This window comes from Euprymna scolopes, chromosome 42, assembly GCF_053919585.1.
Source record: "Euprymna scolopes isolate OS-2025 chromosome 42, ASM5391958v1, whole genome shotgun sequence".
In the NCBI taxonomy this organism is placed as follows: Eukaryota; Metazoa; Mollusca; class Cephalopoda; order Sepiida; family Sepiolidae; genus Euprymna; species Euprymna scolopes.
In genome coordinates, this window is record NC_136523.1 from 48,151,161 (window position 1) to 48,170,571 (window position 19,411).

The 19,411-nt window shown below is 35.3% G+C and overlaps 1 protein-coding gene across 3 annotated transcripts in view; it reads left to right on the forward strand.

Moving 5' to 3' along the window:
• The first annotated feature begins 6,181 nt into the window (after positions 1-6,181).
• LOC145267092 (uncharacterized) overlaps positions 6,182-19,411 on the forward strand; it is a 36,737-nt gene continuing 23,507 nt past the window's right edge. For all 3 annotated transcript variants that reach the window (XR_013864823.1, XM_080123088.1, XM_080123087.1), the window contains exon 1: positions 6,182-6,336. The gene's annotated coding sequence lies outside the window, so the exon portion shown is untranslated. The remainder of the gene's footprint in view (positions 6,337-19,411) is intronic.

Below are 19,411 nucleotides of genomic sequence, written 5' to 3' on the forward strand. Positions count from 1 at the left end.
CAGAAGTTCAACTTTAATGTGAACAGACATCTTGCTGCTCATCTTCCTTCATAATATCCCTCCAGCTTATGCCCCCGATAGTAGCTCCCTACTTCAAAGTGGTACTGTGCCTTATTCGAGGTGAAAATGATAAAAATATTGTTGTTTTTTTTTGTTTTTTTTTTTCAACCCAGCAGAAAACATTCTGAATTTATTTTAAAAGATCTTTCTAGAAGCCACCTAAACACTTTAAAAAGCCAGTTGACTCAAGTCTACGGAGCGGTGTCATTGGGCACTCCTTTTTTGGGTGCCCATCTCTGGAGCATCCATTTCCACTTACATACACATAAACATTAGCGAAAACACAGACACACACACAACTCATTGACTCATTATCGTCTGTCAATTTTTATAAACTTATTTCAGCAATAATATAAACTTTATTCATTGAAATATTTCTAATTCGAAATCAAATGAATATTGACTCTTATAAACAACTTTCAATGAAATATAATTTATATAAATGAACAGGGAAGTTTTGATTACAGTGTGGGGTACGATTTTGCTTACAAATTTTTTTTTACCCTGTAAAGCTCTTAATAGATCGATTCAGACTTCTTCAAAGTCTCAGCTAATGAATCTCTCTTGTTTTTACAAGAACTCTAAAAATATTCATGAATATTCCATGTTTTTCCTATTGCTGTAAACCTTCCAATTTAAACAAATCAAAATGCATAAATGTGTTCATACACATGCCGTCCACGCATACACTATCCTTAATAAAAACAAATAATTATATTTTGGACCAATCAGAAGATTTTCTGAATTTATTTGTGAAGGTCTTTCTGGGTAAAAGCCAGATTTTTCTTCAATAAACCAGTGAAACCCAGTTGACCTGAAGCTGCGAATCGCTGTTGCTGGGCGGTCCTCTCTGCATCATTTCTCCCACTCTCACACACAAACATAAACGAACACACAACTCATTGAGACACACACATCTCATTGACGTATTATCGGCTGCAAAATCTGCAAATCTGTATGCACTTTATTCATTGAAATATTGTAATGTTATGACCCTTTTAGGCTGTGATCATAGCGTAGTATCTGTTAACTGTGGCAAGCGGGATCAAGGGTCAAAACATTATTATTATTGTTATTGTAATATTATTAATTGACTTGAGCGATGGATGGTTACTGGATCAGTTATTATGATTAGAAGAATAAACAATTAAATTGGGGAATAAATGATTGACGTGTGAATCGCAAAAGGAATGTGAAAATAGAAAATAGATGTAAACATTATTTTGGGGTTTGAATAAACAAATACCTAGATGTGGACATTAGGTTGGAGACACGTAATTAGGTGACGTAAGAGAACACGTGATGTAGTTAGTTTTGGAGAGATTCAAAAAGTTGAGATTTGACCACCAATGCGGACAGATGTCTAGACAGGGGTGGACAGACAGCTAGGGAGTGAGCTGCAAGAATAGAAAATGTAGACGAACTGCAGATCCTGTGAAAACCATTTGAGACAACTGTAATAAATTTATATTATAAAAATATAAAGAGTTGTTTTATGCTTTCACAAGTAAGAACAGATGTCTCAATTGGTTGGTGCTGATCACTTCATAGTTCGTCACGGAGCAGCGGGAAGGAAAAAAGGTATGAACCATATATTATTCTTATTAAATATGAACTGTAAAAATATCCCCTGTGATAAGTCTGATACAACATGGCTCAGTTTACATGTCAATATCATGTCCACTTGGCTAGACAACATACATACGATTTATACGTTTATTATCTGTCTGTTAAAAGAACAATATCTCACATCCACTAGATAACACATGACACGTTTTAATATATCTCTTTGTTAATATAATCTCCTACAATATTCAACAATATCCAATCCTTTTCACTGAACTCCATATTAACTCTTATAAACATTTAAATGATATATTTATTTTAGTTGGAATCCATTACTGAGATGAGTTTTATTTATTAATTTTATTTATTGCAGACTATTATCCTCATCTTTTCTTAGTTGCTGTTGTACAACGTTTCGGCCAACAATTCCTCAGGCCTTAGTCAGGTGGTAACCGCAACGGGATAGGAACTCTGAATCTCCTGACTGCATCCACTGCAATTACTGCCTTCCATAGTTGTTGTCGTCTCCCTACGTTTTGGCCAAGTAAGTCTCTGGTCGGCTTTGGCTAGGATTGAAACCGCTATCTTCAGACAATTCTCACCTGGAATCGTAGAGATTCAATGTCTCTATCCACTGCACCACGGGCCCCGAGGGGCAATCAAGGTTGAATTTTTTGGTCTTATAAATCTACGTTTATTTATTATCTGATCTTCCATAGTCAGGTCCGTACCGAATGGTATACATATTATTTAATTGGAATTTATTATTGAGATGAGTATGATTTATTAATTTATTTATTGCGGACTAGTATCCTCATCTTTAAATGAATTTACTTCCATGGCAAGTGTTCGTCTGAGCTCCAATCTCTGGTCCCCTCTCACGAATCTTTCATGATAAGCACCCGTCTAGCTGAAAACACTGTCAAAAATTTTCCCCACTCTTTATCTGTGCCTAAATCAAAACGTAGATTCCATGAACAAAGCTTCTTTCTTAGAAGTGCACGCCTGTGGAACTCTGTTCCGTTTGCCTGTTTCCCACCTGACTACAACCTGGATGTCTTCAAGCCCAACATAAACAAATTCCTGATGAACCGCCCCCTTAAGACACTTTATCAAATCTCCAATACTAACGTACTGTACACGCAATAACCCTTATCCCTGAGTGGCTTCCGGGCCTTGATAAGTGATGACTACCTTGTAAAAAAGAAAAAAAAAATGAATTATAATTTATTAAATTGAGCAAAGAAGTTTTGAATACGATTTACTTGCCCCCTGAAACACAAGGCTTTTAATCGATCCAGACTTCTTCCAACGTCGCAGCTAATGAAACCCTTTGATTTTACAAAATTTCTTAAAATATTCACAAACATTCTGCTTTTCTTTTACTGCCAAACTTTCCATTTTAAATATACATAAATGATCTATTTTGTAAGTATAAGCCTTCTTAACTCATTATTTTGTTTTGTTTCCCATATAACAATGTCTATCATATTTTGTTTTTTTTTTCTCACATTTGATTTTAAAACCTGCAAACGTTTTTCACTGAAAATATTTCTCTGAATCCGACTCATCCCAAAAATACTTCTCCTATTACAAAACACTCTAAAGTAACACCTCCAAACTGGCGTGAAACACATTCTCTGCTAGTATATATATATAAAAGCGACCTTGTCTGTCTGTCAAAGGAACAGTCTCTACAAAACATCTGTCAATTTCTGGTCTACATATTGGAAACTTGATATATAGGGAATTTGGACTTGTGGAACAAATTCTGGTTTGGTTTTAGCCGGTAAAAATAGCTGTTAAGCGGTCAAAAGTGAAAAAAAAAACTGAAATTTGGCAGGCGTAAGTTGACTAAACATGTACCTTCTACGCATGCGCAAATATACATTTATATGTTAAAGTCGGTTCATTTTTTTTTTACTATTAATCTGATGATTAGCACAAACGTTAACAACTAAAGTAAATGTTAACAACTAAATGTTTTGGTTTCGATTCTAGCTGATGGCACCCAAGTCATATTTTATTTTTTAACTTTTAAAATCACTACTATATATTGGGTACAATATAATAATCAATAGAGAATTGACGTTATAATAATAAATATGAAATCTGCATAAATTAAAATATTATATTTAAATGTATTTTATGACCGGGCAACACCAGGGTGAGACACTGGATATGATATAATAATAGTATGGAGCAATCACCGAAATTAAGCAATGTTGAGCCTGGCCAGTACCAAATGGGTGACCATTTGGGAAGGCTAGGTGCTATATGTACATTCTGGGAAGGTTGTGCATGGGACCAGCACCCTCGCCCCGAAAACAGAACTCGCTGCAAAAGCATCTACAAAGTTGTAGATGGCCTATGCCCCTCCAGTAAGTCTGGGAGGATGGACCGCCTAGAACTACACAGAAGAAGTAGTACCCCGCAATCAACAGAGAACAGGAATGGTCTAGACTCTTTTAAATGTGGAGCTAGGGGGAGCTGGTTTTGTTGCCTATACTGTAAAATGCACACAAGTTGCCTTAGAGGAGATGAATCAAGTTCTATTTAAAGAACAGGAAAGTATTTTTGGTGCTTATGCAGTTTATGGACCACAGTGCTTTTCAGGTAGGATTTTCAAGTTTTACTATATCTATGGATAATATCATATTGGCTCTATAATAATAATAAATACCAAACCTGCATAAATTAAAACATCATATTTAACCAGATTTTATGACCGGGCAACGCCGAGTTATTTGCTAGTTAATAAATAAATACTGAAAATCTAATTACAATTGGTTGATTTTCTGAAGTTTGGTGAAACTGAAGGGAGGGATGAAAATGTTTTTAAATTATGGGGATCGACCATTCATTTTGTCTATAATTGTTATTAATTATAGATTTGGATTCTATATTTGTACTGACCTGTGTGCCCGGCGTTGCCCGGGTGTTTGGAGGTGTCTGTTGAGCAAAAAAAGAAAAAAAAGTGGTAGTAGGCAGGCAGACTAGAATCCATGCCGCAAAGGAAGAAAAGAATGTGCAAAAAAAAATGTGACGTGTTTACTGTTGCGCTCATCGCCAAACCAGAAGTGACTTAGGTTTAAATTAAGGCTAGACAATCGAAAAGAGGGGCTGACTTTCGAAAATATTGTCAAAAAAAAAGCGACCTCTCCCTGTAGAAAAGTGCTCAGTTTAGGGTGAAGGAAGTAATGTTTTTGGCCAATTTTTCAATATTTGTCGTCCGAAGGGTCAAGCTTTCAAAACGATACTGATCTCGTGAAAATCCGTCGCCTCTGTCAAAAGTTTTTGCAAGACATACATACATAAATACATACATACATTTAAACAGACAAGGTGAGATTTATATCATAGATTATATATTTGCAGATATTTGGACTTTATATATTATTTTTGGATCACAAAAACCAGAAAATAAATTTCTATCCTTCAGTCAATTTACTTTAAATTTATTATTGTTATTATTATTTGTACTCAGTAGGAGTTCTCACACAGGTCATCATTAGAGATTGCTCACTGACAATAACTGGTGATGTTCCCTGGAGTCTGGATGGCAACAAGTCTCCCCAGATTTCCAGTACTCTCCACCTCTTTCAATAACTTTTGCAAATGAATTTACATTATTGCAACAGCCACTTGCCATTGACTTCTTGCTAGCAATGACGATTGATCATCATTGGGATTTGAGTGGCATTAGTCATCTTTGCACTGATCCAGTGGAAGTCTGGTTCGTGCTTTCTCTTCTCAGTCTTTCCGTTCTCATCAACTATTTTGTGTGGTGCCAGTTGATGCCAGCGCTTAATATTTTTTCGGGGGTGGGGGATATTATTATTATCATTATTATCATTATTATTATTATTAGTAGTAGTAGTAGTAGTCTCCTCATCCAATTATAATAATAATAATAATAATAATTATAATAATAATAATAATAATAATTATAATAACAATAATAATAATAATAATAATTATAATAATAATAATAATAAAGCTTTTTATGGTTTCATTTAAGTCTATGGGTCTAATAATATATATATATATTTTTTTAATAGCCTTTATGGTTTTATGCAAATCTAATAATTTACGCACCTAAAATGTACATTTACCGCAAGTTTGTTGAGTTAGTACAGAAAAAAGAGCGGTTTTGTTATAATCATTTCGACCCAAAATAATCGCTTAAAACTAGAAAATTAAACAAAATACTAGTAAAACATCACATTTTCGCACGATTGATGACATTTACTGGATGGTTTTCTATCCGTATTTTGTTTAATTTTCGATTTTTGAGCGATTACATGGATGTAACGGGACCGCAGTTTTTTGTTAGTTTTTATTCAACACTACTTTTCTTTCAAAGTAAATGAACGCTTTAAAATAAGTTAAAACATAGCAAAATTTATCTAGAAAGGCAGAGGAGTATTTTATCTTGCCTTTGGTATCATTCTAACATTTATTTATTTATTTATTTATTTTACGTCCATTTTTATGTTGGCTATTGTATAAAATGCCCAAATACACATACCTGCCTAACGTTAGGGATTTTCGTATTAGGAACGTTAACTTGGGTTTTAATCGGATTTTATTTTCATAAGGAACGAATTCTTCGTGTACACCGGTGACTGGAATTTCTTTGTTCTCTTTCGACGTTGTGGTCGAAATTTCGAACTTTCAACTATTTATCGAACCGTGAATATTTTAAGGGTGAGTAAATAATTAGTTCTTATTATTTATTTGTTTAAGATATCGAAAATTTATGTCTGGTAGGGTAGTCTGTGGAAGGGCAGAATCAAAAGCAATAAGTAAAACGAATAATAGTGCTCAATTTCTTTTAGCAACAAGAAGTCTTCCCCCTCCCTCTCCTGTATAAAATTTAGATTTTTTTTTTTTTTTAATTTAAAAAAAAATTCGGTTAATTCTCTATTTTAGTCACGTTTATTAGTTAGAGTGAAGTGGATTTCGACATTTTCCCTACAAACAACTTATTATTTACTTAGACAACGTAAAAGACAATAACATTTCAAAGTTACAACGGTCGTTCCTCATACACGTGAAACGACCTCGACCGGAAAAATCAGGTTGCCATCTTATATATACAAGTCCGGACACTTTTGCAATATAGAGAACAAAATGAAAAATGATAAAAACAAAGGTGCTTGTTAAGATACAGTCGACGGATCGATTTTTTTTTTTTTTTTTTTTTTCTGTTTGCCCATGCATGGCGTATTGTTGCCACATCTGGACAGGTGCATATCTACCAATAGCCTCCTCGCTCCTAGACAGGGTTCAAAAAAAGAGTCGTCAACCTAATAGGTCCTGAACTATCAACTAAACTCCAACCTCTGTCTCATCACAGAAACGTGGCATCCTTGTGCCCGTTTTACAAGTATTTCAATAGCAAGTGCTCTGACGAAGTCCAAAAAGCACTGGTACCCCCTCGACGACAATACGCTTGAGAAACTCAACGAGCAGCAAAATCGTACCCCACACTGTAGAGCTCCCCTCCCTAGATGCCGTAAAAGCTTTGGGTTTGTTTTACTATACACAGAGATTCGAAAAAGTTGAAAAAAAATAAATGTTACCAAAGGCAAGATAAGTTATTTTTCTACCTAACTGGAAATTGTTTTAGTGTTTTATTTAATTAAATATATTTTATTTAATGTCAAATGTTTATTCGACTCAAAAGTGTTTCCAGATGTATTTGAAAAATACAAATGGCGGCGGACTCTGTGTTGAACACGTTAAGTTTGAGAAAATTAGTAAAAAAAAAAACTAAAGAAAAAAAAAACGAATATTTGTCAGCCTATGTCACGGTTATTGAGTGAGTTCCTAGCAGTATTTTGTATAGTTTTTTAGTTTTAACTCATTTTTCCCAAACTTAACGTGTTCAACACGGAGTCCGCCGGCTTGCCGCCATTTGTACTTTTCAAATACATCGGTAAACACTGTTTTTCGAGCCGAATAAACATTTTACATTAAATAAAAACACTAAAAAATTATCCAGTTTGGTAGAAAAGTAACTTATCTTGCCTTTTGATAACATTTGTTTTGTTTTTTTTTGTTTTTTTTTTACAACAAACCCAAAGCTTTTACTCGGATAGCTTTTTACCTCGGACTGTTGCAGTTTCGGTTACTTTTGTATTTTAGTCACATAAATTATTTTGATTTGGTTGGTTGTTTTTGTTTTATGGCATATCAACCCTTTTCAGGTTATTTAATGCCAAATCCAAAGATTTTGAAGAAAATTTTTTTAATAGAATATATTTGTTGTTTTAAAATCGGTTTCTATTTAACCCATAGTTGGGACCCTACAGGTACGACCACTCCGGGTCAGAGTGGACCTGGGAGCAATGACAATTAAAGGGTGGCTCCACACTCCCCAAAGCCCGCAAGCTGCGGCCTCACCACTGGATATAGTTTAAGGTCATATCCAGAATCATTAAATTATTTTGAATGAAGTGGATTGCGACATTTTCCCTGGAAACAACTTATTATTTGTTTCAACATTTCAAAGACGTAAGTTACAACGAGTTGTTCCTCACAGTACACGTGAAACGATCTCGACCGGGAAAATATAGCTGGCATCTTTTATTGGTTGGGTCATTTATGCAGTATAGTCAACCAAACGGAAAAGTGATAAAAACAAATTGTACCGCGCACTATTTTTTTAAAAAAATTTTCAAGTTAAATCCAAGTTTTACGATATTTTTTTGGGTGCTTAAAGAGGCGACAGATTTTTTTAAATATGTCCTTTTAAGCAAAATGGTCTTTGTTAAGATAGTCGACAGATCGATTTTTTTAAATATGTGGTTTTAAGCAAAAACAGTACTTACTTGTCATGTCGAAAATATTAATCTATCCAAAATTTACGAACATTCATCAAGTAGAACTGCTATTATGTTTTAGTAAAAGAATTTTTTTTTTAATCTATCGCTATAGGTTAAAAAAAAAGTATGGCGTCCATTACTGTAGCGAAAAGAGAGATAAGTATATCCTTTGTATTCGCAATCTTCAAGGTGTTCACGTCTAGGGAAAATGCAATTTCCTCCAATTTTCCGTAAAAATTATTTTTAACTATAAATTTTCTCCTCGATGAATTTTTATAATTTTGAATATATTTCTATTTTCGCCATGACAGGTAAGTACTGATTTTTTTTTAAACCACATATTTAAAAAAAAAATCAATCTGACGGCTCCAACTTAACAAGCACCAAAAGAATATTATTTACTGAATTGTCATGTCGAAAATAGTAATATTACAAAAATTCATCGAGCAGAACTGTTATTTTTGTTTTTAGTTTTAAAAAAATATATTGCTATCATGTTAACCGATGTAATATGCGTTCTGAGTTATGCCCCCTATTTTTGCGATCTTTACCGTCTACTCTAAAACATTACGAAAAATCAATTTTCCGTAAAAATTACTTGTAATATTCTACGCGATGAATTTTTGATATACTATTTTCGACATGACAATTAAGTATTTTCGTGTTTTTTTCTTAAAAGGACATTTAAAAAAAATCGGTCTCCACTCTTTATACAAGCAGAAGCACCCATTTTATTTTATTTTTATTTTTTTTACTCGTTAGGTGAAAGTACAGAATAGTTACAACCCCCTCCCCCCTCTCTCTCTCTCTCTCTCTCTGTTAATAATGCCTTTCTAAATAATAACGTTATTTCAGCACGGTAACATAAGTCCATAAATACCTTAAATGTTACCAAAGTCAAAATAAGTTATTCTTCTTCCTGGGTAAGTTTGTTTTGTGTGTGTGTGTGTGCACGCGCATGCGCTCTAACTTACTTTAAAGTGTTTATTTACTTTGGAAACAAAAGTAGTGCCGAGTCTTAAGTTAGAACAATTTTTTTTTTTTTTTAATGATTGCCATGAGGTGGCCATACAAAGAGTCTCGATATTCGCTCAAAAATCGAAAAAGTATTGGCGCTTACACTATCAGAACGAAATTTCGGAAATGTAAAACTGAATTTCACATGAAAACAATTGTATCTACGTATTCCTCGTATTTTTAAGATAATTATATCCAAAAATTACGAAAATTGATAAGGTAGATGAATATTTATTATAGAAAATAGAATTTGAAGAACACGATCGTATTGTCTTGAGACACAGGGTGGTTCAAAAGGGAGGTCATTTTCTGATTCGATTTATTTTATAAAAACAAGATGGCCGCAATTTTTTACTTGCTAACACGATTAAAGTTTTTTTTTTTTTTAATAATTCAGTAATATATTCAGGTAATTTCGACTGCATAATTTGGAAGTTAACTTTGTAATTTATCAGAATTGACAACAAAAAGAATCAGTAGAAACCATTGTTTTTTATCGGAAAATTCCAAATTCGTTCTGATAGTGTAGAAGCGCCAAAGTATTTTGTTTAAGTTTCTATTTTTGAATGATTATCGAGACCCTCCGGATCATGTCGGCTATTTTTTTTTTATTGTTCTAATTTAAGACTTAGTACTACTTGTTTCAAGCTAAATAAACGCTCTCGAATAAATTAAAACACCAAAAAAATGGCACTTCTGCATTACACGGACGGCACCATTGTTAGGGGACGATAACTCCAATTTCTTCTTAGTCAAATAACACGGCAACAAACAAGATTTTTTTCCACAACACTAAAATATTTGCGTAAGAAAATATAATTTTAACAAAACAATTTTTTAATTAAAGCAACATTGGAATTTTGGTCAATTTTTACGACGTGCCCCAGCGTATTATAAGCACTCTAACCCAACCTCTCCATGTTAAGAACGGCTTTCGGAATAAACACCCCTAAACCTCATAAGCCATTCTTAACATGGAGAGGTGGGGGGGTTATAATACGCTGGGGCATGTCGTAAAAATTGACCGAAATGTTTTTCCGAAACATTTTTTTGAATTAAAGTAAAATTGTCGCTGTAATAAAATATAGTTTTACTTATTTATTTATTTTATATTTATTTATTTATTTTTTTTTTTTGTGGCACCTGTTGAAGGGTCAACAAAGTTTTATAGCTTTAATTTTTTAAATAAATAAACTCGGTCGATTTATTGTCACTTTTGAATCGGGTTAAAAACTTTACAAGGGATAAATTTATCATCCTCTGTTCTTTGACCGAGAATAATCGCCACCTGGCGACAGTTTAGTGAAACGCACAAAATAAAAATGGTGCCGTCCTTGTAATGCGGAAGTACTAAAAATTTATCTAGGTAGATAAAAGAGTAACTTATCTGACCTTTGGTAGCAGTTATTTATTTATTTACTTATTTACCAAGCTTTCGTTTTGTTGTCGGTATTTATTCCTCTCCCACTGTGAGAACTGACATAAAGGTCAGAAAGCAGGATTGAAAAAGTCAGTGCCTAAGAGGTGCATTCTGACCCTGTAAAAGATACCGTGCCGTGGGGTATTTTTATATTAACTACAACTTTCCGTTCACATTCATCACAGTTAAATTTGGGGCTGATTAGTAGTTTACCAGATATGAAAACGTGTGTTATCCAACGTAAAAGCTGATGTAATTCCTGGCAGCCATTTTGTTTTCACAACCGAAAAATAACATCCACCCCACCCTCCCATGTTAAGAACGGCTTTTGGAATAAACACCCTATTTTTTCATTTTTTGAGATGGCGGGGAATATTTTCTTTGCCGCCTTCTTCGGTTGCACGCATGCGCATTACTAACTACTCGGTTGTGAAAACAAAATGGCTGCCAGGGATTGCATTAACTTTTACGTTGAATATCCTATGTGTCCATATCTCCTAAACGACTAATCAGCCCAAATTTAACCGTGATATTCGTTGTCAGCATACCGGAAAACCTATAAAAGTCTACATTTCGAATGTGAATGGTGATTGGTGAGCACGTGGGCAGCCCCGTCAGCATTTCTCGGAAGATTAGCAGCAATAAACTAACCCGTTCTCAAAAAAAGGCAAAGCCAGGGAGGGTGGACCTCCTAGAATTACACAGAACTAGTAGTACTCCGCACAATCAACAGAGAACAGGAATGGTCTAGACTCTTTTAAATTTTTTTTTTTTTTGGGGGGGGGGGGAGCTGGTTTTGTTGCCTATACTGCAAAATGCACACAAGTTGCCTTAGAGGAGATGAATCAAGTTCTACTTAAATAACAGGAAAGTATTTTTGGTACTTATGCAGTTTACGGACCGTAGCGCTTTTCAGATAGGATTTTCAAGTTTTACTATATCTTTTGTTGGCGGACCTGAAGAATCTTGCCCCCCTCTATTTTTTTAATTTTCATTCTTTCTTAATATTTTTTACAGCGAATTATTATTGAATGTACACTAGTCTACCAGATTATCAAAGGAAATGAAAAAAAAAATCAATATTTAAATATTTGTAGGGTGTGCTCAGTTTCTAATCCAACGTTCTACTAAATCGGTCACTCATTTTAAAACCACTCGACGTTTTTTTTTTTTTTTTTTTAGGCAAAATTGAGGGAATTTAGTCATTTTCTTTAAGCATTTTAGCCGTTTTTAAAGAAAAAAAAAAACAGGCTAACTTATTTTTTTGAAATTCGAAATTTTGCCTAAAAACATCGAGTTGTTCCAGAATGGATAATCAATTTACTAGAACATTGCATTAGAAACTGAGCAATCCCTACAAATATTTAAATATTGACTTTTTTTTTAACCAAGATAGCCACCAGCAATAACATAAGAAATGACATTGCTTTAACCGGAAAACTGCTTATTGGGCCCGCAACAAAAGGAGGATGGACCTGTAAATTCAGCCTTGTTCGTTTGTCTGTCCGCACTTTTCTCAATGACTACACCGTGGAATTTTTTGAAATTTTGCACAAACATTAAACATGATATGAGTAAAAAAAATAACTGAACAGATTTTCCAGGAAAAGTACGGTTGCCCCCCCCCTATGCGATATTCGTTTTCAGCATACTTGAAAACCTACAAAAGTCGTTATTTTGAAGGAAAATGTTAAGGTGGAAACCAGGTAATATTAACCAACTATTCTGTGCTTTAACCTAACATTAACAATATAATCTTTTGGCTAGGAGCAAAGTGTGGTATCTGTTCTAATGCTGCACTCCACCTTTTCTGTCCTCAATCAGTGGAGGAGAAATCCTTCATGACTGAGACAATTTAAATTTTTGTTCCTGTCCAGAGGGCCCCTTTTTGGGGAGCTGGATTTTCGCCACATTAAAAATCAACCTTGTGTCTAACTCTGCCCTCATGGGCAGGCAAGTAAATAGGAACAATATAATAAACAAAAGAATTGAATTTAACGTGAAAATCTTATCGAAAAAAAATAGCACAGTCTATAAACTGCACAAATACCAATTTCTCTTACCATTTAATTATGAATGTTCTCAACTTGTTAAAGATGGTGACTATATTTTTCCGATCGAACCCTCTCCATCTCAGCATGTGACGCTTATGCAGAAACATGCAATAATTTAAAGTACTGTAGAAGAGCCATGTATGACTTAGGTTTAAATACTGTTGCCATATTTGGGCAGGAGCTGAAGCCTCCTATCCTGCCTTGACAGAGTTCAAAATAGACTTCATAGCCTCATAGGAGATACCCTTTTCTCTTCTCTGCAATCTCTCTCCCACAGAAAAAATAAAAGTTGCGAGCCTGTCCCTGCTCTGACTATTTTCATGACAAGTGCTCATCTGAGCTTCAATCTATGGTCCCCTCTTGTCTAGTTAAAACAACTATCAATAATTCCCCTCCCCTTTGTATGTGCCTAAACCTAAACGTGTATTCCATGAACAAAGCTTCTTTTTTTTAGAACTGCCTCTGTTCCGTTTGCCTGCTTCCCAGCTGACTACAATATGGTTGTTTTCAAGTCCAATGTGAACAAGTTCTTAATGAGCCATCCCCTGAAGTAATCCAATTTTCCACTACTAACAATTACTACGATATTGTTCCATTGACTGCCATACACTCATTAACCCTTATTCTCGAGTGGCCACCTGGCCTTGAGAAGAGGTGTGACGCCTTTGCAAAAAAATAAAATAAAAATAAAAAATTATTTTTTTACTTAAAAAAAAAAAAAAGTTTGAAAATAATACTGAAATCCGTTTCACTTTGAATAATTTACATGACTGAACTAGGCATTTATCATAAATTGAGGATCTCTAAACCCCCCCCCCCCAACCTCCACTGCAAAAATGAGATTCTACTGGATTTTTTTTTTTTTTTTCTTTTAGGGGTAGGGAATACTGAGTCTCATTTTCACTACATTTTAGTTGATGTAACCTCCGACTTCTTCGGGTTTATCTCGTCTAGCTCAGGAATCTGCACGGAATTTCAAACAGAACCCTTTCTTATTTAACAGAGGTAGGATTTTCTTATTACGTCAACCATGACTGAGTAGGAGTGTCATCCATACTGAGAATTGAACCTTCAACCCCTAGAAGAGTGTAACTTACCACTGAACTTTATCCACTAAGTTACAGGTCCGCAAATTCTGTGCAGATTTCAGAGTTCGACAGAAAAATTTCCGAATGCAACAATATATATCTGAAGAAGGTTGGAGGTTACATCGACCGAAACGTTGTGAAAATAGCACTCAAGATCTAAACAGCAATCCAAATAATACAAATTATCAATCCTCATCACAAAAATGCCTTCCTGCAGTGATTTAGTCCACAATACATTGTAGTCTACATTGCACTAGAGAGAACCTAGTGTTGATTTTATAAAATAATGGCTTGAATTAAAGGTTAAAATGCAAGAGTCAAATATCATCTCTCAATTGTGCTCCAAACAGAAACATTTATTTCGAACGTGCCCCTGTCATATCAAAGAACCTACTGTTTTTATATGTTGGGTCTTTTGGCTTGTGTGATAATAAAATTTCTCAAATGCACTTGTGATGTTACGCTGTGTAAGATGTTAACTTTGGTCAAAATCGCCTGTTCCTTTTATTGGATTATCGATACAAGACCTAGCTAAGAACACTGCCAGACATGTAAAGTACCTTCATGTGAAATTTCATAAAAGTCGGCCCAGCCATTTTCGAGTCTATAGGGAATGAACTCACACACACACACACAAAGTTCCTTTTCTATAATAATAGAGGTAGACATTACCAAATGTTTTTTTTTGGGGGGAGGGGGGGCTAAAAACAGTAAACAATAAAAAAAATAATTGGTTCATTTAAAAATTAGTCAGCATCAGTGAAAACAATCTCACAAAAAATAAACTTCGTAGCCTCGTATGAGATGTCCTTTTCTCTTCTCTGCAACCTCGATCTCACAGAAGAGATGTTGCTAGTTTGTCTCTACTTTATCGTTATTTTCATGGCAAGTGCTTGACTGAGCTTCAATCTTTGGTCCCTCCTCGCCAAACTTTCACAAGAAACACACATCTAGCTGAAAACACTATCAATAATTCCCCCCACTCTTTATCTGTGCCTAAACCAAAGCATACATTCCATGAACAAAGCTTCTTTCTTAGAACTGCACGCCTGTGGAACTGTCTCTCGTTTTCCTGCTTTTCAGCTGACTACAATCTGATTGTCTTCAAGTCCAACGTTAACAAGTTCTTGATGAGCCGTTCCACTTAAATTAACAAATTTACCGAATTTCCATTACTAACGATAACTATATTGTCCAATTTGACTACTGTTACACTCTTAACCCTTATCCTCAAGTGGTCTATGGGCCTTGATAAGTGGTGATTCCTATGTAAAAAAAAAAAAAAAAAAAAAGCATCTTCCATAATGCTATACCTAACACTAAGTCCTGGTGGCAATAGACTCTTCCCATCCACAAAAATTAATGGTTGTACTTAGGATTTAAGTAAAACAGTTACATGTTTAACTATTATCTGGTCAAAAAGTGGGTGATCATTTTATATTAAATTTATATGCGAAACTAATTCGCCACTATAAATTCTTTTTTTTTTTTCTCAAAGTTTTATGTGTTCACATGTAATCGCCTAATAAAAGTATAATTTAATTTTTCTTTGGTAACAGCAATGTGCTGTACATTACTTTTTGGAAGAGTAAGCACAAAAAACTTATCCATGTAAGGAGAAAAATAACTTATCTTGCCTTTGGCACATAAGTACATAATGTTTTCACCTGAAATGTGTTCGTTTACAAGTTTATTAATCTACATGAGGAGGCCTTCAGAGCATTAATAAAATCAAGTTTATAACCCCCATCTGGTTTATTAGTATTAAAATATGTCCTCAAATAATATGACAAACGAACTAACATTTAACAAGCAAACACACAATTTTAGTAATAAGTAGTATAAATAGTTCGGGGTTTTTTTTCACTCTTTATTGATGTATATGTGTCTCTTTGTTTCTTTCTCTATTCATATGTATAAACTATTTAGTAGTAAGTAGTATAGACAGTCTTTTATCATTCTTTCGTTGACTTAGAATGAGTGCTTCATGCCAAATTGATGGTTGAATATTCAATTTGTGCTCATTTTTGCAATAATTGTATCAAATAGATACCATAACAGTTCACTGCACCTTATAGCAAAAATCCATTCAAAATTTCAGTAGTTTTGAAGAACAAATAGAACAGACAGAGAAACAGATAAAGAGGATATAATACTCCTGTATAGTGAAATAATAAAGTGAAGACCAGGCAGTTTACCCATTTAGGTAAAAGAAAAATCTGATCCTCACTCCCTAGACCAGTAGATTCATTAGTTATCGCTGTTGATTGATTCTGTAAAACAAAGATGGCAGCAGGAGATCCAGTCGGCAAAGAATCAATGTAGTCCTGATCAGTCCACCTCCCCCCCCCTTTCACAGGGGCACCTTTGTGGCCTTCGTGCCAAGATCAAAGTGTAGTATCTGTTCCGGCAGATGCTGCACTTAAGATAATTTGTACCAGTCAATGGAGGGGAAACCCTCTATACTGGGACAATTATTATTTTTGGTAACCAGAGTGACCCCTTTTAGGGGAGCTGGTTTTTACCTCACATTAAAAACGGCCTTGTGCCTAATTTGCTCAGTGGGGGAGCAAATAAACACCATCTGTTCCGGCAGATGCTGCAATCAAAGACCATTGCCCTTGTGGCAATCTTTTGATCCATGTAGGGGCAACCCTTTTCACCAAATGGACTTCATTATCCATCTCCCATTTCCCACCTCCCGGGAGGTGGTCCCCTTTTCCCTTTCTCCTCCTCCCCTCTCTCCACATTAAAAAACGACCTTGTGCCTAATTTGTTCAGTGGGGAAGCAAATAAATCCAGTCCTGATCAGAAGTGGTTTTCATTTCAAAATGGAGACTGATAGTGAACTGACTGGAATCCAAAATTCAATATTTTTATAATGAGGTCAGGGGCTTCTTATGGGTTGATTGTCTTAACACGTAGTTATAAATAAGATCATCCAAGTCCTGGGAGTCATGCCCTAACATTTAGCAAAAACATTTTAACAATCTTTCTAGTTTCTCCCTAGGAATGAAAGACAAAACTACTCGTCTTTATATAAGTTATAAACATTCATATTTGCCCTCAACCGTCTCCACAATCGTGGAGTAGCTAGCTTTGAGAGCAAATTGATCATATGCTTTCTGACCATCTCTTGGTCAACATTCACATCTGTGGAGATGTCAGTGTTCACAATGTCGAAGGGCTAGTCCACTGAAACGAAACAGATGACGAAGGGAGATTTTGTTATGCTTTCTTTCTTGTTTATGGCTTAACGCAGATTTTTAATGAACCACTGGGATACCCAATGCTGCTGGACAGTTTGCAAGTCTTTTAGATCCTTTTTAACAACATGCCATTTTTTTTTTTTTTTTTTAACATAGGCATCACTGTTATATACTGGGTGATATGGCCGTGACGTCTATTTTGTTAGCACCGTCTATATTCTAGCTATCCGAGATTTTTTAATATCTCGATAGATAGAGAGATAGTTTGTTTGTGCATATATGCATATGTTGTTGTCTTGTCTAGTGAATGGAATCACCGCTGTTCATCTATCTATGAATAACAAGACGCTTTGTTATAAAACAATTTGATTTATTTAATAACAACATATACACATCAATATGGCGGTGAAGGAAGGAGAGGGTGGCGGGAAGGGTGTGGTTGCGACCGTGACAGGCAGTTGAGCGTCGTCTGTCCTTTTCTGCTGTCACCTCTCTCTCTGTCTCTTGACTTGTTTTTGCTTTTTATGAATTTTCCCGTTAATCGATTTACGTAATCGACCCACATTCTGACCCTGTTGATATTTGCATTTGGTCTTATTTGCGGCCGAATTACGTCATCTTATTCCCGGGTTTCATTTTTGTCGGTCAGGGTTTAAGTTCATCCGAACTTTGCTCCATTCAACGTCTGACCCATAAACCGACTTGCGTCATAGGACGAGGTCATCCAATTCCAGTTCATTCGCCCCTCCCCTTCTTATTGTACATTACCACTTATAAAGGCCTGGAGGCCACTCGAGGATAAGGGTTAAAGAGTGCACAGTAATCAATTGGACGATATAGTAATCGTTAGTAATGGAAATTCGGTAAATTTTGTTAACTTAAATGGAACGGCTCATCAAGAACTTGTTTACGTTGGGCTTGAAGACAATCAAATTGTAGTCAGCTGGAAAGCAGGTAGGTGGAAGACAGTTCTACGGGCGTGCAGTTCTAAAAAAGAAACTTTGTTCATGGAATCTACGCACAGATAAAGAGTGGGGGGAAATTATTGATAGTGTTTTCGGCTAGATGAGTGTTTCTCGTGAAAGTTTGGCGAGGGGACGAGCACTTGCCATGAAAATAACAAAGCAGAGACAGACTCCCAACATCTCTTCTGTGAGAAAGAGGTTGCAGGGAAGAGAAAAGGACATCCCCTACAAGGCTGCAAAGTTTATTTTGAACTCTATCAAGGCAGGATAAGTCCTTTCTAGTAGCTCCTGCCCAGATGTGGTAACAGTGCTCCATCCTTGGTCGTGTTCATCTTCAGTTCTGTTTCTGCTAGGATCTTCTGATCAATCGGTTGTTTCAATAAAAATAACAAAATCCCTAATATCCATTTCCATCAAACAGTGTATCAATACTCGATTGTTAACGGGACGATTTCTGAATATTCGTATCAGAACCAGCCTTACGCTGTTTAAAAAGAATGAGTCGAATATAGCATCTAACTTAACTGATTAGTAGAGCTATGACAACAACATATTATTTTCCTTGTTTTGATTCTCAGATATATATCCATTGATATCTTATGTTTTTATGTAGAGTGATGTGGTTCTCGGTTGATTAATTGTGTCTAACTGTGTCGGATATATACTCAAGAGTCAAAACAATGAAAAGAATATACTGTTATAGCCCTACTGATTAGTTAGACATCAGCATAAACAGCTACATACCCTCCAAGAAATTCCAACAGAAACCAAACACCCAGTCATAATACACGTCTGAATGTGCTGCTGCCATTACACAGAGAAATCCCCACTTCAACTGCTTTAAACGTAATAGATCTTTTAAAACTAAAGTCGCTTTTAGAACTGCCGACAATCACTGCAAAAGGATTATAGAAAACGCAAGAGAGTCAGATGCTCAGTCGATCAAGTCCAAAGTTTAAGCTTGGCTCCCATGAGCTTTGGTGAATAACAAACAAGATCCTAAACAGATGCAGGTCCTCTATCCCAACGATCATCAACAGACCTGAGGTGATTTTGTCAGCATCTAACAAAGCCAAACTCTTTGCTAAGAACTTTGCAGCAAACTCGACCTTGTGCTATCAGGATCACCTACCTCCTGAATTTCTTGCTATGATCGAAAAAAAATCTGAGTTCATGATATTGCTACACCCATCAAGAAC